Here is a 23,685-nt window from a genome sequence, read left to right on the forward strand (position 1 = left end):
TGTGAAAAGTGTGTTCCCCATTGCTTATCCTTATCCTGCCTCTGTGGTGTTTGTGTCAAGTCACTGTTATTGCATGCTTTCCTTTTTGAGGTAATGAGATAAAGCCTGCAGATTTTACACACTTTGGACAATGCTGGAATAAGAAGGATAGTATTGCCGTGGCACTCTGGAGAAGTTGCTAATGTAAGAAGGCAAGAATGTAAGAGAAGAAGAAGAGAACAGGCAAGAAGGTGGATTGTCTTAATTATAGTGGCAGTGGGTAGACTGAAGAATCAGGTTATGGGAAGAATATGATAGTGGCAAATATCTGTAGTTCAGGTGAAGGTTGGAGGTTCGTTCTCCAAGTTTGAGGATTGGTTTCTGAACCAAACTAGGTAACATCTTCAGTGGAATGTAAGGAATGTCAGTGTTGGTGTTCTGCTTATAAGTGTGATTGTGAAGTCAGGATCTCATCAGATCAGGGTCTTTTAATGGGTATTGTGATGGGTCAGGTGTGGATTGTGACAAGTGAGGGTCTTGTGATGGGTGTTGTGGTGCGGGGTCAGATCAGGTGAGGGTCATTGGGAGGTGAAGTGCTGGTTGGGAGGGTTGGGAGGGGTTGGTTGAGGGTCAATGCTGTCACTGGTTGGTTTGCGGTTAATTTGAATTCTCAGGGCTTCATTGGTTGGTTGTTGGTCGATGTGTCTGTTGATGGAATTGCTCGTGGAGCGCCAGGATTCGATAAACTCGTGTGCGTGATGGGTGGTAGTGTGGCCAATGATTCTTGTATTGCTCCAATCAAATTGGTGCTTTTCGGTGTCAGTGTGAGTAACGATTAGGGATTTGAGATTGTGGCAATTGACTGCCAGCTGGTGTTCATTTCCATTGATTCTGGTTTTCAATGGAAAGATTGTCATGGAGAACATCTCTTGTGTTGTGGCTAAGAGTTCACACAAACTTGATAGATAATCACCATTATCAATACCAGTACAGCCAAAAACAACTGAAGTTTATCTTTCCAGCTGGAGATTAGATGGAGGCAGCATCATGGGATGTATGCTTGTCAAAGTATGCTTGTGCCATGGTTAGATCTCAGTAGAGAACAGCTCAAAGTTCTGCATTAAAGACTCCTGAGAAAACTTAGTAATAATGAGATTTTCATGGATTTCCCAATGGGCGGGAATATGACTACATATACATCATGATGCAAATGACACAACTTACATAGTTGCATTCCCTATGTATGATGATCCATGATGCTCGTGTTTCATTTTTGTATCGTTTTAAAATGTTTTTGTTGTTTTAATTGTAGGATATTTTGTAAATTGTAAGTTCCCCAGAGCCATTGACTAAGATGGGCGTCTATAGAAATTGAATAAACAAATAAATGTTGATATCATTCTGAACCTGCTATGAGATGTTCATATGTGATGAAGTTATGGAAGTAACTGGTTAAATTTTAGAAATAAACAGAATGGAAGTGAGTTTTTTCTTGGGACCGATGCTTTTTAATTTGTTCATACTGTAAATGATCTAATGCTTGGAATTAGTAATGAGTGAACAAATTAACTCTAAAAACATATTATGCAAGGTATTAAAACAAAAAGAGTTTCTGAAGAACTAACAAACTTTCCCAACTGAAATATGCATTAAAATGATGGATATAGTTCACTGTAATCAAGAATAATTTATTTATATTAAGAAAAGGTCCACATTGCTTATATAGGATGTTGGGACTAAAAAGGAATGCCGTTGTAGATCCCTCGCTAAAAATGCTGACCGAAATATGTGTCTGCTATGAAAAGTATCCATTCCATGATGGCATTAGGAATTTTTTTTTAAAAGTGCGAAGATCATTTTGACTTTAGGCAAGCTTATACGGTAACAATATTTGTAGTAGTATTTAAAACACTGGTCATTACATTTCTAATTTAAACGGTAAAAGTGGGATTAGTACAGAAAAATCAGTCACAAATGACTAATCATCAGTAGGTGAGGTTATAGTACTTGGGTCTTTTTAGCTTCAAGAAAAGTAGTAAATAAGAGGACATGAGACAGATAATGGAAAAGGAGATGTTAAAACCCAAGATCATTCATTAAGCTAAATGATGGGTGATACAGACCAGAAGAAACACATTTTTCCATAAGATTCTATTAAATCGGGAAATTGTCTTTTTCCAGCATACAGATATGTCCTCCAACATGGATATACATACAGTATATTCATGAGCAATGAAGCTAATAGTGGTTCATAGTTTTGATGGTTGTAAGTAATGCTGAATATTAGAAGCAATAACCATTTGGTTGACCACTAAATAAATAGGATGCAGAGACTGTGTTGTGGCCTGTCGGACGCTGGCACCTCCAGCACCCGAATCAGATGAGGAGGAGGCATGGGAGTCAGGGTCAGCATCAAGGCAACCTGAGAGCTCTGAGGGAAAAGAGGGAATGGAGCTGTCAGAAAGAGAGACAGAGGAGGAACCTGGTCTGTCCGCCAGCCCTCAGATGGAGAGTCAACAGCCTCCAGGTCTGGAGGTGGCTGATGAGGAAGAGGAGGAACAGCTGGGTCCAGTGCCTGATGTGCAGATGCGCAGAAGGCAGAGGAGAGGAGAGCAGTGGAAATCTGTGGGCTGATCCTTGGGACGGAAGAGCCACCGCTGCTAGCGAAGGCCCATCCTAGCTCTGGGGATAAAAGGCAGGGGGCAGAGATGAATAGATGTGGCGGACAACTATTCATCTCCCTGCTGGACAGACTTGTTAGCCCGCAGTGAGAGAGAGACTTTATGCTGGGGCTACTGTCGCTCCTAATAAAGGAATCATTGATTTAAATACAGAGGGTTTGTCGTGTTTTGGGAGCTGGGTCAGAACAGACTGGCTAAGTCTTTCGTTTAGTTCATCGGAAATGTCCTTCAGTGCGGATCTAAAACTCTCCTGATGGCAATTCAATAATTTAGCAATGAAAATATTGTGAAGTTCTTTTACATGATTGCTCGGCACAGTGCAGTGTCTGAACACCCAGTGAAGCTGTTAGGCAATCAGTAAACTCAAGCTGATTGCTGCCTCCAGTTTCTCCAGTGTTGCAATAATAGAACAAATCACATTATCTGACATCACTTGACATCTTGTCTTTCTCTAATCCCATTCAGTTGGCAGTGGCAGGGGGGGGGGGGGAATGCTGACCTCAGTGATGACATGCCTTATAAGTTTCACATGTTCTTGCCACCGGTTCGCCCCGCACGCGCACGCTCACTTCGTTCGTGCACATGCTCCTTCCATGCATGCACCGGCCTTCCACACGCTTGCTGCGCGTGCCTTTCACACATGCACCCAGCCTTGAAAACGTGGTTAAATAGGACAGCATTACATCCAGGTAGGTGGGTAGGCCCACCGGGCCCACGCACAGTTACCGCTACTGGTTCGCCCAATCCAGTCTGAACTGGCTAAATACCACCTTTGTTATAGTAAAATAGATTTTTTTAAATGAAAAAAAAAAGTTTTTTAATTTTTCTGTAGCTGTCTTGCAACTCCTATTCTGCATAAATTGCCCAATAATCTTTCTGAAAAGAAAAGTGTAGGTATGTCCCCATGGCCTATTAATAACGAGAATGGGAAATATTTTTTAATTCAAATACTGAGAAATTTCACGAGAAACGAATGTGTGTGACATCTGACTCACATGTTCTGCTAAACCAGAATGTGGTTAATTTTGATTTCTCTTAGAATGTAGTAAAACCTAGCCACTGTGATTTAGAAACCATAGTTCATGACTTGGTTTACTGTGTGACCCCAGCCAATTGTGGTTTGTTCAGTGAGCAAACTATGGAATTTGGCACAGCATTGGAAATTAAATCCTGCCTAATAGGATTTTGAAACTGAATTCTATGTTTGACATTTTATCTCTTTTAACTTTGGAAAATCTGTGTTTGCATTAATATCAATTATTCCAGCCTTCTGCAATTTATTTTGGCTTAAAATCCAAGCGGTGATCAACTCCACCCGGCTAAGTCATTAAATCAAGAAGCATGTATCCCCCCAAATGATCTGAAATTCATGAAATATTGTCTAGCAACAGGGTCTCGTTATTTAATTTTCGACGATGAGAACTCAGGATTTGCAAAAGATAGGTTAATGAGAAAGCTGCTGGTGTTATGAAGTCTTTGTGTCTTTGCACCTTGAGAGGGTTTTCTTTCATAATTATGGGTCAACAGAAAGGAAGTCACAGTTGCTGTGACAGACTGGCTTTGAATGATTAATACCACGGAGACCTGCAGCTGAGGGCTCTCCAAAGACAAAAGGGGAGGGGGGAACTCTTGCAGGCACATTTAAAGAGAAAACTCATTCAGGAAACTCTGCCTTGATCTTACAAATGAGGCAGCCACAAGATTGCCTCATAATCAGTTCTCACCCAGAAAACTATTTTGGCTTTTCATTGGCCCTGGTTGAATGCTTAAGACAACCGCTGCAATAACTCTGGTTCATGGAAAGAACATTTAAGAGGAATGCTTGAAAAACTCATGCAGTCTAAATGTGGCTCCCTGTTTCTCTTACACTCTATCTCCCATCCCGCCCACACACCAACTCACATCAATTTCCTCAAGCAGCAAAATCTGACTCTGAAAAGAAAGAAGCTCAACAAAGATAAGTTGGCTGTGCAAAAGAAGATGTCTGCCTTCTTCTTCCATGGATGGGCAAAGGAGGTGAAGAGCACTGGTTGAGTGGAGCAAGGACCACTTTGGAGATCTGGAGATAACTTAAGGAAAGTTCCAATCAACAAGGAAATGGTGAGTGGCGAAGAAGAAATATTCCCATGGCAAGTCCCTTCCATTAAAACTCTCATAGCATCTTTGCTCAGCTCAGGGGAGAACGTAGCTCCAATACAGTCTCTGGCATCTCTAAAGATAACAGTGGTTTGGGGTAGGGCAGGGATCTCCAAACTTGGCAACTTTAAGATTTGTGGACTTCAACTCCCAGAATTCCTCAGCCAGCATGGAATTCTGGGAGTTGAAGTCCACAAATCTTAAAGCTGCCAAGTTTGAAGACTGCTGGTGTAGTGAGTGCTCTGGGCCCTGGCAGATGTAACCCTCCATCTTTTAATTTTCAGTGCCAAGATTTATTAACAGAAAATCTGAATATTATCATCATGGTCAAAATGAGAGCTCCTATTTTGAGTGAAGCATTTGTGTAAGATAATATGAAAAAAGAAGTCTCTTTTTGCATTTATTGCTGGCAGAGTAGCAGACTTATGTGTTCTTGATTCTCACACTATAAAAGAAGTTTTGGCCTAGAAATACTTACACTGAGTTGTGCTGGTAATGTGGCTATCCAAAGTCAGGGTGATTCCAGCAGCGCTGTACCAATTTCCCATTCTCTGAAACATTTCAAAGTATTTTAAGGAGTATTGATTGATTTTCGATCCCATCCAAAGAGAACCAGAGAACCAGAGAACAAAATCGTTTAGATCAGTCCCAGCAATGCAGCATGATAAATGCCCATGAAAACAGGTCTCTTGTCTTTTACAGATAAAATAAGATTTTTTAAAAATCCAGGACACATTTCTTTTCTTCTCTTTCTTAAAAGATAGAACTATTTGTGTTTAGGTTCTTTAGGTTCCATCCCTGCACTAAGCAATGCCCATCACTGAACACTAGCCATATTTAATAAAACTGTTTCTAAATGATAGCTACACCAAAATGTTGGAAGTTCAGCAAAAGGAATTTTGCCTGTTTTTATTGACATGCTGCAGATAACAGAGCCTTGGATACATTAAGTTAAGAAAGGCCACAGTAGGACAGTGTCCTATTCTCTATCCTATGTGCCACTTCTTGATCCTGGATCCTTTATCTGTCAAGCGCCAGGAAAATCAGGAGAGCCAGATAGTTCAAATGGGTATAAAGATTTATTGTAAGCTTGAGCTCTCTACAAGAATCTGAACTACTCTCTGCCAAGAGAAATTTCCGGAAGATAAGGATAGAAGGAATTCAAGATGGGCTGGACTTAGATCTCTTGTGGGCGCGAAGGGATTCATGATTGATGAGGTATTTCATCTCTCCCTCGGGCTCAGCTTGGTCATCTCCTACACTATCCTGTGTGCCACTCCTGGAGCCTCTATCCCAGGGGTGTCAAATTCGCGGCCCGTGGGCCAGATGCGTCACACACTAGCCACGACTACGCCCATTTTAGAGAAGGGGAAGTCATGATACGTCACGTGACAACAACACGACACTGCGAGTTTGACACCCCTACTCTATCCTATGTCACTCCAGGGGCCAATCTTATTCTTCAAGTGTCCATCTGCACCAGGTCCTCTGAGAAACTTAGAACATTTTCCTTTCAAGTTGTTAATTTTGTTAATGTTAATAATGACACACCAGGAATTATTACTTTTTAAATAGCTTAAAATTGCTGGATGATGCTGTAAAAAAGAAGGACTTGCCTTCTGCATTTATAGAGTTAAAATTTTTCAAATATTCTTTTTGATTGGTAGCGGTTTGCTGTACCTCCATATCCTTAATTTAAATGTTATCAATGGATCAAAAGTGGAAAATCCTGACTTGGATACATTAAATATAAATTATACTGCTTGATCCTAAGTATATTTACCCAAAAATAAATCCAACTGTATCTACTGGAAGTTCTCCCTGGGTAGCTCTCATTCCAACGTTCATAGAAATGGTAAAACTGTTTATATAACAATGTTGCAGGATCAAAGTCTCCAGGTGGATGGCGCATACAGTCTCATTATGTATTCTGGGGTGCAATCAATCCATATTATTTTGCAGCATTATAGAGTTGGAAGCAATTTCAGTGGTCATTTAGGACAGCGTTTTGGGCTGGGGAATTCTGGAAGTCCACACCTCTTCCAAGGTTGAGTAACACTTATCTAGGACCAGAGGTGGGTTTCAGCAGGTTCTGACCAGTTCTGGAGAACCAGTAGCTCAAATTTTGAGTAGTTCGGAGAACTGGTAGTAAAAATTCTGACTGGCCCCACCCCCATCTATTCTCTGCCTCCCAAGTCCCAGCTGATTTATTTTATTTTATTTATTTATTTATTTATTTATTTATTTATTTATTTATTTATTTTAATTTGATTTATATGCCGCCCTTCTCCGGAGACTCAGGGTGGCTTACAATGCGCTAAGCAACAGCCTTCATTCTTTTGTATATTTATACAAAGTCAGCTTACTGCCCCCACAACTGGGTCCTGATCAGGAGGAAATGTGGATTTTGCAGTATCCTTCCCCTGGATTGGGGAGGGAATGGAGATTTTACAGTATCCTTTCCCTGCCACGCCCACCAAGCCACGCCCACATAACCATTAGTAAAAAAATTTGAAACCCACCACTGCCTAGGACAGCTTATTTAGTGCAGGACCTTGTACAGTAACTCAGATAGATGAACAAGTAACTACTTTTTGGAGACTTCAAGAGAAGAACTCACCATGTGTCTACTTGTTCCACTGGCTGAGAGCAAACGCAGTCAGGAATTTCCTGCTGGTATTTAGCCTGGTATTTGTTTCTTTGACTCTGGCCACTGGGTCAGTAGGAAAAAAAGTCCACTGTCTATCCTATGTATTAACTGTCCAGATGTTTGAAGACTGCTACTGTCTCTACCTTGGTCATTTCTTCCATTTTATTTATTTATTAATTTATATGCTGCCCAAATAAATTGAAGTGAAAATACACCCAGATTCTTTAACCGATCTTTCCGTTGTTTGGGTATGATTCTTGTCTTGCTTTGCATGTACATATCTACTTTGAAGATTTGAACAAACACTGTTTCCATTAAGTCTTGGGCAGAATTATTTAAATATTTTCCAGGGGTTTTTGTTGTTGTTGTTCTAGCAGAATCAGTAACCAAGCGGATTTGAAAGTTTATTGCTGCCAAGATGAATAATAAACTTTCCTTTTACTTTTTCCCACATTTGGGGGGGTGAGGGGGGGGAATAAGCTTCTTTCACTCTGGTGGCATTTTGTCTAGGACTGCAGATGTTTATGGTATGGAAACATATACATATAATGTTATCCTAACTTATCCGCTTTTTCTTCTCTCATATCTTTGCAAAAAATGGGCTGGAGTCTTCTAACAACTGTGGCTTGGAATTTCCTGCCGTATCAAAGCTGTTTCAAGGAAGCAAAAATTCCCAGTGCAAAAATTGATCAGTTCAACAGTTCACTGTTCTTTCAAAATGTACGTTTTGCACAGAATACTTGCATCTATCAAAATAATCATTGGCGGCTTTCCCCCCACTTTTTTTTTTCCCTAAGGTAAGCTTTGCTTGTTATTTCTATACTTAAATCATGTCTGATTCTGATCCTGCTGAAATGATAGAGCCTTTTTTCAGGCCAGCAAGTTCTTGGCGTTCTCATGAGCCTTTGTTAAGTTGTGGGTGTTGGAAATGTAAACAAACTGCTGTAGGTCTTTTATGATGAAGGCACAGTCAGATGAGACTGTCCTGAATGTTCAATGGGAGCTGTTTGGAAAGCATTTGCAAAGCTCATGGTATCATTTTACGGGTGACCCGAGAAAACAGGAATGAACTGGCTAAATAAACGAGTAGTAAATTTATCCTATCTTCAGCTGTAGGCAAAATCTATCTGCTGGTCTAGTTATGACTCATCAGATAAATATGTTTTCTACCATAGGAAAAGCTTGCTTTTATGTTAAATCTGAGCGGCCCTTAAAAATAGGTAATTATTTTCAGTACTAAAGGGAACATGCCTGAAGTATTTCCTGAAATTAACTAATTTGAATTAAAGAGCCTATTGTAGGACCTAAAAACAACAACAAAAAAGGTGTTGAGAGTAACAATTGTTGCTTTTGATTCCAAAGACTATTAAATAAAGGAAGTCTGATTCTGGGCAAGTAATATTTATTGTGGTCATTCCATAGAATTGGGCATCTTTATTATTACTTGTTTAATTCTTAAATTCTTATGGCCAAAAGTTTCAAGATTTCCTTAGAAAAAAAGGGGGCTCTCTGGTAGGTCTTAGCTGTATAATTATTCACTCCAAAATCTTTTAGCCAGTTTTAGTGAGTCATGAAAATACATCCTACATCCACTGCCCACCATCACATCTCTGGACCAAGCCCAAACCTGTAGAAATTCAGGTAGGAACAACCTCTCTGCAAACTGATTTGGGGCCATTCCCATTGTCCAACTCATAATTTGGATCTATTTTTACAAAAGGGAGGGCCCCTAAAATATATTTTTATTTCTTTCAGTATTTTTGCACTTTCTATTACATACTTTATATTAGGGGTGTCAAACTCAATTTCATTGAGGGCCGCATCGGGGTTGTGTTTGACCTTGTGGGGGGACAGGAGTGTATGGCCGGGGGCCCTGGCCAGCTCGACATCCCTCATATCAGGGGCGCCTGTGGCAGCCCGAGTGCTCTGCCAGTGAAAACAGACTCCCAAACTCCATTTTTGGCTGCAACAGCATCGGGTAACCCTCAGCCAGTGAAAACAGAGCTCGGAAGGGCCACCCGAAGCCCTTGTGAGCTCCGTTTTCTCTGGCAGAGGCACTGCGGGCCAGTCCTTTTCTGTTTCTAGGGCAGCCCCATGGGCCAGATCTAAGCACCCCATGGGCCGAATCCAGCCCCTGGGCCTTGAGTTTTAACCTCTGCTTTATATTGTGACCCCCTGCATCCCTTTGATCTCACTAAAATTTCAACTGTGTTGGATTTGTACCTCTAGAACAGGGCTGTCAAACTTGCATCAATACGGTGGCGTCACATGATGTATTGTGACTTTTTTCCTCTTTGCTAAATCGGGCGTGGACGTGGCCAGCATGACGCCTCTGGGCTGTGGGCTGCGAGTTTGACACCCCTGCTACTGAGATGTCTACTGAGATTCTCAGTCATCCAGGTCATGGTTGTCCCAAAGGTACTTTTTCAAAAAGCAACTGGACTTTGTTTTTTCTTGAAGATGTTTCACTTCTCATTCAAGAAACTTCTTCAGTTCTTCATTTTAGTCTATTGAACACTAGGGACAGTAGGAGCAGAGGCAGCAGGATTCCTTTTCATTTCTCCCTCTGTTTCTCTTTTGCTTTTCTAAAAGCTAATACTTTCGGCTTCTTCCTTTTCCTCTCTTGGGTAGAAAACTCAGATATGCAGGGTTTTTTGTCAGAGCATGGAACCATCAAATTCACACATCCTTTGGTCTTAAGCATCTGTCTCTAGATTCTCTTAATGGGTTTGGTCCTATTCCTTCCATAAATGCATCCAGTTAATAGGAAGTCTAAACAATATTTTCTGACATTTTTCCTTATAAGCTGGATCAACTCTGAACCTCTCTAGGAGCTTCCATCCAGAATGCTAGTCAACCACTGCTACCCCTTTCCTCCTAGAAAATTGCTCCTAGAGGAGTAATTGCTGTGGAATAGCAGAAAAAGTGTAGCAATTTTACTTAGCACACCTTACAGTTTTAAAGTTCAGTTCAGTTTTAAAACGGATGAAACAATTTAAAAATTAATTGTGAAGATAGAAGGAGGAAGATTAGGGGAGCATGCCATTTTCTACTGAAGCCATCCTAGTCTAGACCTAAAGACAGGAAGCCCTTAAGAAATATTAGCAAGTTCAACAACTTGTGTTTCTCCTGCATGGAACTCACTCTCAACAGGACAAGTTTGTGCGTACTTCTGCGCATGCTCAGATCGTCAGTGATGATGTCGGGGTGGGTGGGCAGAGCCTCCCACCGCCATTACTACCTGTTCACAAGAACTGGACCAAACCAGGAGCAACCCACCACTGGTGCAGAGATAATCACCTTGAAGCTAAAAGTCAATGGCTACTTCTGTATATTCAAAGTTTCCATCCTAAGCCCCATGGATTCTTTGTCTGTAGCCATGGATTCTTTGTCTCTACACAGCTTACTGCTTATCAGAGAAGGCCTCAATTACATATTTTACAGTTACAGTTATTACAGTTAAGAATTGTAGGACTCGGCTCTTGCATATTACAGTTAATGAACTAAAATAGATAATAAGAGGTTTATCCACACTGCTCTGTTACCTCCTTGCTTGAATTGGCGATCAACTATTTATCAAGGACAGGAATGACTAATGTTGCTAGTGGAAACACTGTAAACAGGACCTCTAGGAATGTTTTCCTGCCGTGGTTTTCAAATATTCTTTTGGATTTTATGTTGTCTTGAACATTCCTGTCCATTTGGGTTAGTGGTCTTTTAGAAGCCATAATAGCTCCAGCAGTCCATTGGCTTTTTGTAGAAGCACAAATATCCCCTTAGCGGAGTCAACGGTTACCACAATCTTTCTGTGTAACCCTTGTACTAGTATTCCTACAGTGGTGCAACGGTTGTAACATTTGCTTTGAAAATAGAAGATTGCTGGCTTGAACCCCAATAGAATTTTGTTATCTTTTCTTTCCTGGAAACACTTATTTTCCCTGTGCTGTTTTTATTTCTTTTTTCTCAATGTGCAAACTTTTTATTTCAAGTGACAGGAAAAAATTATGAAATAGTGCACGACTAGACATTAAAGAAGAAGCTCATAGAAAAGTAGGCAGCTCAGGAAAAGAAGAATAGTAATTAACATTTTTGTTACAACTTTCCCTCCCTTTCAATCCTGCCTGTGCAATAATGTTGGCCCTATTAGCATCAGCAACAGTATCAGAGACTTATTTACATACTGATTGTCCAGTGTGCTTTCATTTGCCATTCTTAATCAGAAAAAGAGATTGATTTCAATGCAAAAAAAAAAAAAAAAGGAAGGAAGGAAGGAAGGAAGGAAGGAAGGAAGGAAGGAAGGAAGGAAGGAAGGAAAGTGGGTTTCAACACGTTCTGACCGTTCTGGAGAACCGGTAGCAGAAATTTTGAGTAATTCGGAGAACTGGTAAATACCACCTCTAACTGGCCCCACCCCAATCTATTCTCTGCCTCCCGAGTCCCAGCTGATTGGGAGGAAATGGGGATTTTGCAGTAACCTTCCCCTGGAGTGGGGTGGGAATGGAGATTTTACAGTATCCTTCCCCTGCCATGCCCACCATGCCACGCCCACCAAGCCATGCCATGCCACGCCCATCAAGCCACACCCATAGAACCGGTAGTAAAAAAAATTGAAAACCACCACTGGAAGGAAGGAAGGAAGGAAGGAAGGAAGAAAACCAAACCAAAAACAAGCATAACCTAATAGCCATTTAGAAACCAATGGGAATTGATTTCATTCCACTTCTGCTGTGAAAGTGGCAGTTCTCCAACAGAGGAAATTCAAAGGCAAACTCCAGTACAAAACTGCTTTTCAGAACTAGTTGACAAATTTTATTTTAGCTGTTTAGGCATGACTATAACCAATTATTTCCTGCCCCAATATAGGCATAAAGTAACCCAGAAAAACAATAAGAAGTATTGTATTATCCTTATATACTCCTATGACACAGTTACATATGTGTGCCACACAGAATATAATGTAAGTTTATTCTACAGTCAGTCTGTTATTTTTCATGGTGGATCTGAACAAACGCTATTTGTTACTCTCCAAATGGACTACAACTCCCAGAAGTCCTAAAGCTGCATATCCTCCAATCATGAGTAAAACTAGCAATAACAATCGCACTTAGACTTATATATTGCTTCATAATGTTTTACAGCCCTCTCTAAGTGGTTTACAGAGTCACAATATTGCCCCCAACAATCTGGGTCTTGATTTTACTGACCTCGGAAGGATAGAAGGCGAGTTAACCTTGAGCCAGTGAGAATCGAACTGCTGGCAGTTGGCAGAATTAGCCTGCAATACTGCATTCTAACCACTGTGCCACCATGGTTCAGTGATGTAGTTGATAATGTAATAAGGAGCATGGATCTGCCCAGATGCACTGTACTTGCTGCTGTGGCAGAGGTGGGTTTCAGCAGGTTCTGACCAGTTCTGGAGAACCGGTAGTGGAAATTGTCAGATGTAAATGCCTTATTCTCTAATGTGTAAATAGTATATGAACGGGGTATCAGGGGTTAACTTATTCTTCACTTCTTAATGTATTCATAATTCACCACTCCCATATATAGCTCCACCCATTGTATATATAAGGAGCCACCTTCACCCTTCTCCTCGCTTCTATCTGTGAATATTCAATGAATATAGAATGCCTATTGTAAATAAAAGGAAATATATTTAAACCTTTAACGCTTACTAATCTTATTGAGTCTGATCCTGAAAATATTGCAACAAGCTGGTAGCAGAGGATGGTTAATTGACTCAATAAAAACTTAAAAATGTCTAAGAAAGATAGGCCCAACACCAGGGCCTACAGCAAAGAAATGGAAACAGAACAAGAAATAATCAACGAATCCACAAACGCAATTTCGAGAGAATCCGAAGAATACACCACTGAAGACGAAGAAATAATAGATGAAAATGATGACCAGGAGGAAATCGAAATAGAGAATAACGAACTCAGGTCAGAGATATTAAAACTATTAAAGAGCCAGAAGAATGATGAAAGCCTCATCGCGAACCTCCAAGACATGCTGAAGAACAGCGGAGCAGCGAGAGAGAAAAACATCACTAATGAAAAGTCTAAAGACCCAAAAATAGTGAGTGATATGACTGCAGAGAAAGTCATTGCGAAGAAGAAAAACGGTGATCCCGCGCGAAATTTTGAATGGCAGCCATCTTGGTTTCAACAGGCCTCCAAGGTGAGCGAAGCAGAGCCAATCAAAAAGCTCAATTCAAAATTTCTGGCGCGAAAAGCATTATCAGACAACGAAAATGAAAAAGAAGATTCAAACACCTCAGAAGAATCAGAATCAGAAAGTGAAGATGATTCAACAAACTACCAAATAAAATCAGCAATGAAAACGCTTTTTGCTGCATTTGGGCCAAAACTAAAAATTACTAAAAAGCTAACGAAGAAGCGAGCGAGCAAGCCAATGCCTCAAGACCTGCCCGCTCCCATCCTGACTACGAGAGCGCCGACGCCCGAACCCAGAGAGCCCTGCTGATACCGTCCTATGCCACAGACCGAAGCAAGCACCAACGCCCTCAAAAGAAGAGGAAGAGCAGCCGCCGTCGTTAAGACTCCCAAAATCGAACCAGAGACCGATTCGTCTGAGGAGGAGCAGAACGAGCGAGCCGCAATGAGGAGAACCTTCCACGACGACTCCAAAGAAGAAATGGACAACGCGCATGCGCAAAACTACGCAGACGGTCCGGGAAGACATGAACTAGCGAGAAGACCGTGCAGGCTCGTTGCGAGCATCCCCACGCCGTTTTGCAATTTTCTGCATCTACGAGACCACGGACTACCTCAGGTTGTAAGTAATGGACCCAATAATGTCGGAAATTTACCCAGTGACTTCCCAAAGCTAAGGGTTGATGGCATTAATTTGCAAGAATGGTATCAACAGCTCCAGGTTGTCTTTATGAAGGAAAACTTACTGTTTTTTATCACTAGTCCCCCAAAAAGACCTTGGACTCTAAAAATAGATTGTTTACACCATAGAGCATTTTTCTTAATAATATCTAGTGTGTCTCCTGCAATGTATCACAGCATTAAGCCAAATCTGACTGTTTCAGAAATTATTCAATGCATGTTTAATTTGTTTCACAGTGACAGTGTAGCTACCACCACAAGGATGTCTAAAGATTTCTTTTCATCTAGGGTAAAACCAGGGGTTTCCATAAGTGAGCATTTAATATCTTTAAACAAAATAAGAGCTGAGCTGCATTTGAGGGGGGAGGTGATTTCAGACCAAACAATGAAAAGTGTTATTATCAACTCACTTGATCCATCATGGGACAATTTTATGTCACATTTAGACACAATCAATCTAGGATACTTATCCATAGAAAGTCTATCCAATAAATTGATAGCAGAAGACAATTCAAGAAGGAATCGTTCTAACAATCACACAGAACACAAACCATATAGGAAAGTAGCTTTCCAAGAAAAATATAATGAAACATTTAAATGTCACAATTGTGGATCCAGGGAACACAATAGAAGAGATTGTCCCAAAATTTCAAAGGATAGACATAGGTCAGAATATAGAAACAAATACAACTATAGACAGTCTTCTATAGATAGACATAGATATAGAAGCCCACCAAATTACAAAGAGAATAGAGGGGGCAGAGATAATTCAAAAGATAGAAAATCTGGTTCACTGAATGGATTAAATAAACAAGACAACACTAACATACAACAAAATGAGAACAATAATTGGCTTATTGATTCTGGAGCAACCAATCACACCACTAATAACAAAAATATATTGTCTTCATTTGCAGAAGACAAATTTGTAATAAAGGTAGCTAACCAAGAAAAGGTTCAAGTATTAGGTAGAGGGAATGTAACCTTGCCTGGTCTAGGAAAAATAGAGGGGGTATTGCTAATACCTGAAATACCTCATAATATATTAAGTGCCATAAAACTAAGTAGAGATTCTGACATTAACATTGTTTTTTCAAAAGGAAAAGCGACTTTGGAAAAGAATAAAATAAATATAGGCACTGTGATGATTAAAGGAGGCCTACCTTATCTGATAACAAAGGAAAAATGGTTGCATAACATTGATTCAAATATGGAAGATTGTATTGAAGTAGATGATGAAAATATTAGCAACAGTGACAATGATGAATGTAAAATATCTCATGATCACATAGATACACACAATGAAAAAAAACCAAAAATAGGTAAGCCAATTCATGATGAGTGTGCTCACATCTTACATAGGAAGTTAGGACATGCCAGTTTTCCTGTAGTACAAAAAATGGCTGAACATGCAGAAGGTGTTAAAATAAAAAATTGTGAAAACTATTTGGAATGCTCAGTATGTAAATCTACAAAACTAAAAACTAGTCCCAGGCCAAGAAAATCTACTAGATCAACTAACAAAATTTTTGATTTAGTACACATGGACTTAGTTGGTCCATTAACTCCATCAATCACTTATAGAAAACGTTACTTCCTGACAATAGTAGACGATTATAGCCGCTATGGGTTTGTTTATACATTAAAACACAAAGATGAAACCTTTCAAAAATTTAAAGAATTTTACAAACGCATAGAAACACAACATAATATCAAAATAAAACAAATCATGACAGATAGGGGATGTGAATTCATGTCTAAAGAATTCTCCCAATGGTTAAAAGACAAAGGAATGTTACATTACACATCTAGTCCATTTTCTGCGTTCCAGAACGGGATTGCAGAGAGGAAGAATTCTACATTACAAACCATGATTAGATGCACATTGGAAGATGCTGGCTTAAGCAAACAATTCTGGTCAGAAGCCTTACATTATTCAAATTACACACAAAATAGAACCTGGTCTAGTATTGTAAATAAGACACCATATGAAGTGATGTATAATAGGAAACCAAAATTAGCACACATGCACATATTTGGAGTCACTGCAGACGTACACATACCTAAGCAATTAAGAAGAAAGGGAGAAAACGTATCCAGAAGACTCAGATTTATGGGATATGAGACTGGCACTAAAGGGTACAGATTCATTGATAATAATAACAAATTTATAGTCTCCAGAACAGCTGTGTTCCATGAACAGGCCAACTGGTCTAAATTACATCTTAATGAAATATTTCCAAATAAATACAAAGATACAAAATCTCATGAGAAAGGGGCCATAGAAAAGCAAAATATCAACAAATATAAAAACAAAACCAAAACATGGACAAATAGCCAACACAAAATAAAGACAGACACACTAACAAAAAAGGAAGCAAGATATTTGCATGATAACGATAGTAAACCTGAAAAAACTGTTAGAAACACCAGAAATCAAATGCCAAATAAATACAAGGATTATATAATGCATATGGATGGTGAACCAACAACACCTAATACATATGAGGAAGTGTTAAAACTCCCTCATGAAGAAAAAGAAAAATGGGAATTAGCGATGAAGAAAGAGATGGAAAGTTTACAAGGATTAAATGTATTCACACCTGCAATTGCACCTAAAGATAAAACAATTATTGGTACCAGGTGGATATATAAAATTAAGAACTTAGAGGGAGGCAATACCCTATACAAAGCTAGACTAGTTGCACAAGGTTATGCACAGAAATATCCGGAGGACTATACTGACACGTATTCCCCTACAGTAAGAACAGAGAGTGTCAAAACAGCTCTAGTGGTAGCATCAGCACTCAATCTTGATGTATTTCAATATGACATACAGACTGCGTATCTACACGCAAAACTAGATAAGGAAATATACGTAAGAGCACCTCACAGTCAATACACAAACAAAAATGAGATTTGGTTGTTAAACAAGAGTTTATACGGGTTAAAACAATCTGGTAAACGATGGTATGATTGTTTAGTAAAAGTACTTAAAACCATGGACTTCAACGCTACCACTGCTGATAACTGTTTCTTTGTCAAAAAGGGTAATGATTACATTGAATTTGTATTGATTTATGTGGATGACATTTTATACATAGGAAAACATAAAGAGAGAAGAGAAACTTTTGTAACTAAGCTAAATGAACATTTCTCGTTGAAATCTCTAGGCAAAGTAAACAAATATCTTGGTGTTCAAATTAATAAGACTAGAAGGGGATTCAAACTTACTCAGAGAGATAAGATCATAGAACTTTTAAATAAATGCAATTTAAACAATGCCAAACCTTGTAATACTCCTATGCAAACTGATTTTCTAAGAAATACTGATGAATCTTCCCCCGAATTCAAGGATAACACATTTTATAGATCAATCATAGGTTCACTTCTTTATATATCTAATTGGACAAGACCAGATATCGCCTTACCACTCAATTTATTATCCAGACATGTCAGCAAACCAACAATGTATCATTGGGAAGCTGTTAAAAGAATTTTAAGATATCTGAAAAGTACACTAGACTTTTGTTTAATGTTAGAACCTAATGATAATAAAGAACCAAAGCTTACATGTTACGCAGATGCGGACTGGGCTGGAGACACTTCATGTAGAAAAAGTACATCTGGTTATATATTTCTCTTAAATGACTGTCCAGTTTACTGGTACACTGGTAAACAAGAACTAGTGGCCACTTCAACGACAGAAGCGGAATATGTTTGTTTATCCAAAGCTGCAAATAACCTTGTATGGTTTAATGATTTAATTTCAGATGTTTGGAAAAAACCTGCTTTGCCTTTTGTTATGCATGAAGACAATAAAGCAGCCATTGAAATATCTAGATCTGATGCCATTGGACAAAGGTCTAGACACATAGATATAAAATTTAAACATGTGAGACAATTATCTCAGAATGGATTTATTAAAGCAGTGCATTGCGATACTTCAGAACAATTAGCTGACATATTGACAAAGCCTTTACCTTCTAAGCAGCATAAATATTTAACTTCTAAGTTGTATGTTTTGTATTGTCCTGAATCTGAATGTAATTGGTGTTGCATAACGAATCGGCATTTAGAGGGGGATTTGTCAGATGTAAATGCCTTATTCTCTAATGTGTAAATAGTATATGAACGGGGTATCAGGGGTTAACTTATTCTTCACTTCTTAATGTATTCATAATTCACCACTCCCATATATAGCTCCACCCATTGTATATATAAGGAGCCACCTTCACCCTTCTCCTCGCTTCTATCTGTGAATATTCAATGAATATAGAATGCCTATTGTAAATAAAAGGAAATATATTTAAACCTTTAACGCTTACTAATCTTATTGAGTCTGATCCTGAAAATATTGCAACAGAAATTTTGAGTAGTTTGGAGAACCGGTAGTAAAAATTCTGACTGGCCCCGCCCCCATCTATTATCTGCCTCCCAAGTCCCAGCTGATCAGGAGGGAATGGGGATTTTGCAGTATCCTTCCCCTGCCACGCCCACCAAGCCATGCCATGCCCACCAAGCCACACCCACAGAACGAGGAGTAAAAAAATTTGAAACCCACTACTGTGCTGAGGGGATATTTACTTTCTAGGTCACTGCTCTCCCTGGCCATTTGTTTTGGGCTGCAGGGGAGATAGGGAATACAAACTATGCAGAAGTATCTGCTCAGACAGTATCTGACCATCATGTTCCAAAGCATTGTCAGGTTTTATCCAGGCTTATTAGACCTTAAAAAGTGCTAGACCTGTGAGAGAAAACTACTGCTCTCTCCTGAGAGAACACTAATCCGACTCCTATTCTGCCATCTGCCAGGAAGGCAGCCTTGGGCAGAACAGACGTTTTCCCAGGCAGACTGGGAAAGGCAGTCAGGTTCTGTCAGCTATTGTTTTGGATCCTGTGCATTGCAGGTTTTCCATTACTTCTGCCAACAAAGTTTTTTATAATCATAGTTTTTAACTGTCTAAGGTACTAGAGCAGCACTATTTCGAACTTCTCCTATGTACTTCGCCAACTGTCAGCTGAGCCATTTTTGGGTTTGGGTCTAACATTCTTTTTAAAAAACAGGATATCTCTGTTCAGAAATAGCCCAAATGGCCGGTCACAGATCCACAAAGTGTGGTGTGTATGTGTATATGTGTGTATAAGTATCAAAGGCAGGTGCTCAAACCTCTGCTCCTTTTTATATGTGTGCAATGCGGTGGTGGGTTTCAAAAATTTTTACGACAGGTTCTGTGGGTGTGGCTTGCTGGGCATGGCATGGCTTGGTGGGCGTGGCTTGGTGGGTCTGGCAGGAGAAGGATACTGTAAAATCTCCATTCCCTCTCCACTCCAGGGAAGGTTACTGCAAAATCCCCATTTCCCAATCAGCTGGGATTCGGGAGGCAGAGAATAGATGGGGATGGGGCCAGTCAGAGGTGGTATTTAATGGTTCTCCGAACTACTCAAAATTTCCACTACCGGTTCTCCAGAACTGGTCAGAACCTGCTGAAACCCACCTCTGCTGCAATGCATGCAATCATGTCTAAAAGGGGTAGGGTTTTTTATTATTTTTTATAGGCTGGTCATGCTTGGCATTTAAACATTATTGACCCCCTCCTTGAAGATACCCCAATTCCAGATGTGGAGCATCTTGCTTCTGGGACCTGTTAGGAGTCTAACCTGTCTATTCCAAGCCCCAGCCTATTTTCACTCATTCCAGCCCAACCCCATGTAAAAGAGCCCAGTTGATTGGTTGCTTTTTCCACTGATGCCGGGTATGGATTTGAAATGAAACTAGGGGAATTCCCAGTTGTTTTCTTTAATTTGCCCATAAGGACTGCACCACTTGCGAGCCTTCTTCCTGAGGCAAAATAGGGTCTAGCAATGAGGGCAATGCAAAGCACGCTGGCATACTTTTCTGCCCATCCGCAGATTGATGATAGGAAGCTCTTTAAACATAGCTATCTGGCTGAGTCTTTAGATTCCTGGAAAATTTAACTTGCTTGGTGTTTCCTTCTGTTCATTAGAATTCAGCTCTACAGGCCTTCTGGTCTTTGCAAACTCATTATGGGGACAAAGAGGGGTGCAGAACAAGAGTCCCCAACCTCAGAGCACATTCATCAACCTCTCCTCTCTGTCTAGTTCTCTTTTCTTCTAATGGCTGCGTTGGCAGCTTATCTTTGGCTGCGTTCCCAGAGACAATACAGAGCAAAAAAAGTCAATGCCATAGAATCCAATTACCAGACTAATTAAACTTTGGAGCCACCTTACTGAAAGCTGTTCTTTCGTCCTGGGACATTTGACCAGAATTCCCCATATTTTGTTTTGTAAAATTAGTGTGTGGAGATTCCAGTTCTTCTCTACAGCTCTTTTAACTGAATCACCAATAATGAGAAAGTAACACATTTTAGAAATGCTACCATCTCCAAATCACACTGTTTCAATGGCATAAATTATTTCTGTTGCACTGAAAGGACCTTTTATCTTCCACGTTGGTAAAAAGAACATGCTAGTTTCTTGAGAAATGATGTGAATAAGTCCAACTGGAAGGGTAGATGATACACCATAAAAGTAACAGGGTTCTAGAAGTAGGAATCCCCTCTATTTCCTTTCAAAATAATGAGCAGTTTTCTTTAGAATTCTTTTAAAACTAACTTTTCCCACATCAAGTAAAGAATATAAACTAGAAACACAAAATGGCCATTAATTCATCTCTGCTTCCTTATTTTTAAATATTTGAAAGGATGGATTGCACTTGGCATGGGGCCTTTAGAATCCTTGCCTTTGACTTCATTACTCATGGAGTTGAATAAAAAGAGTTTTTAAGTAAACCCCAAATCATATGATTTATTTTCCCCTCTCCAAAAAAAAAAAAAACCCTTTCACTTTTGGAAATTGAAAATCTACCCTTTATACTAAAGAAAAGGCAGCTGCCTGAATTCAACATGGCTCATTTGATTAAAGCAATACTTCAAGTACCAGAGAAATCATTTGGAAAATGAAGTGAAAGATGCTAAGGGTATATTTTAGAATAGTTGGCCCAGAATATTTAAAAGAAGATCTCCAGACTGTTGGCATCCACCTCTCTTTAACCCTGTCATTTTCCTTGTATGTAAGCTCTGCACAGGAAAAGGTGGAACAGGTAGGAATTCAGTATAACTCTCTGCCTCTGCCTCTGTCTTATTTCATCTTACCTTGACAAGATAATTTAGGGAAGATATTTGGTAATGGAAGTAAGTCTGTTCTATATCCCCAAGATTTTAGGGCAGGGCAGGGCAGGGCAGGATAGGATAGAGTAGCAGTGTTTTGTAATTTGTGTCAATGTTCTATTTTGTCCAGACAATTCAGCCACAGAAGAACATAGAAGTAAGAAAGGAGAATATTTGTAGCTCATGGTTGAAATGAAGGGCCTTTGCTCTGATGCTCTCTGATTGTTTTCTTGCAGATATTTCATTACCTAAACCAGGCAACAACCCAAACCTAGTTTAGGTAATGAAACAATGTACTACCTGTCAATGACTACTTCAGCTTCAACCGCAATAATACAGGAGCACACAATAGATACAAACTCAATGTAAAACCGGTCTAAACAGAAAATATCACTTCAGCAACAGTGGTCAATGTCTGGATTGCACTACCTGACTCTGTGGTTTCTTCCCCAACTTTAAACTAAGGTTAAAGTTCCCCAACTAAGGTTAAAGTTCCCCATAACTTTAATCTTAGACTGTCTACTGTTGACCTCACCCCATTTCTAAGAGGTCTGTAAGGGGCGTGCATAAGCGCACCAATGTGCCTACCGTCCCTGTCCTGCTGTCCCAATTTATTCGTTCCCGTTTCCTGTATTAATATCCATGTTTATACTTATTCCTGTTATCTCGTACATGTTTGGCAAACTAAATAAATAAATAAAATAAATAAAACGTCTACAAGAAAGCAACCAAACCTCAGAAAGCATCATGGACCCCTCAGAAAATGGAAACCTAGAGGACTTTGGATAGAAGTGACAGAAATTACATCAGTTTGATTTATTATTTATTTCTATTCATTAAAAGAGTTTATTTATTTATTTATTTATTGGTTCGATTTATATGCTGCCCTTCTCCGGAGACTCAGGGCGGCTTACAATGCGTTAAGCAATAGCCTTCATACTTTTGTATATACCTGCTTAGTAGGGCTTTCGCCCCCCCACCCCCAGCGGTGTTCTTTTTTATACAAAGTCAGCTTATTGCTCCCACAAACCGGGTCCTCATTTTACCTACCTTGAAAGGATGGAAGGCTGAGTCAACCTTGAGCCTGGTGAGATTTGAACTTGCAGTAATTGCAGGCAGCTGGTGTTACTTAACAGTGCTTTAGTCTGCTGCGCCACCAAGGCTAAATTGCCCATAGCTGAAACTCTATTAAACATATTCTTTAACTAAAAAAAAAAAAAAGACTACAAAACCCAGACACCCTAAAAAAAAAATACAATCGGAATAATTTGCCCATGGCTATAGCATCAGCGTGAGGTGATTCAGAAATGTTATATTTGGTTACTATTGGGAAATAGAACAGAAAGGAAAACCATGTTTGAATTCCTTGGGTCAGTTGGTTAGGGGGAGAAAGCAGTGCCTAGCAATGTTTGTTTGTGTTTTTTTTTAAAAAATCAGGATATGATGATTAACTTAATAATGATGACTGGCTTGTAGGGAAAAGGTTAAGATATTTCCATACAAAAGAGCTTGCAGTTAGTATAATAAGAATGAGCTGCTATGAGCTGGGAAGAAGAGGGTGGGGGGTGTTGCACATTCTTGTAATGCTAACCCATGAGTGGGCCCCTTGCAGAAACAAAGTTGGGAAGAAGAAAGGGAAAGAAAGGGTAAGCTCCTCCCCTCCCTTTTCACTGTGGTCCTGATTCTAACAAACACAATCCTCAACAGAAGAAACAGTTCCCGTCCTTTTACCAAACCACAATTTGGTGTTGTGTCTGCATACAGCAAACAAAGAAACAACTGGCAGAGCTCCACGGAAAATTAGAAAAAGCAGAATCTAAATTACAAAAAGAACCCCAAAACAAAGAAATCAAAGTAGAAAAAGAGTTAATTAAATACAAATTACAATTAATAACCCAAGAAGAAGTAGCACAAAAAATTAGAGCAACTAAACAAAATTATTTTGAAAATGCCAGTAATATGTGAGTCTTTTTGTATTTATATGTAGCTTTGCATCATAACAATAATTAACAAATAATTTTTCCTGCCTCTGTAACAGGTAACAGTAACAGAGTTGGAAGGGACTTTGGAGGTCATCTAATCCAACCCCCTGCTCATGCAGGAGACCTATACTAGGGATTCGAACCACCAAACTGCCAACCTTTCTGATCGACAAACTCAGCATCTTAGTCACTGAGCTACCTAACCAGGCC

Source organism: Pituophis catenifer, unplaced genomic scaffold, assembly GCF_029215685.1.
Source record: "Pituophis catenifer annectens isolate HBS135680 unplaced genomic scaffold, rPitCat1.0.hap2 SCAF_1, whole genome shotgun sequence".
Taxonomy (NCBI): domain Eukaryota; kingdom Metazoa; phylum Chordata; class Lepidosauria; order Squamata; family Colubridae; genus Pituophis; species Pituophis catenifer.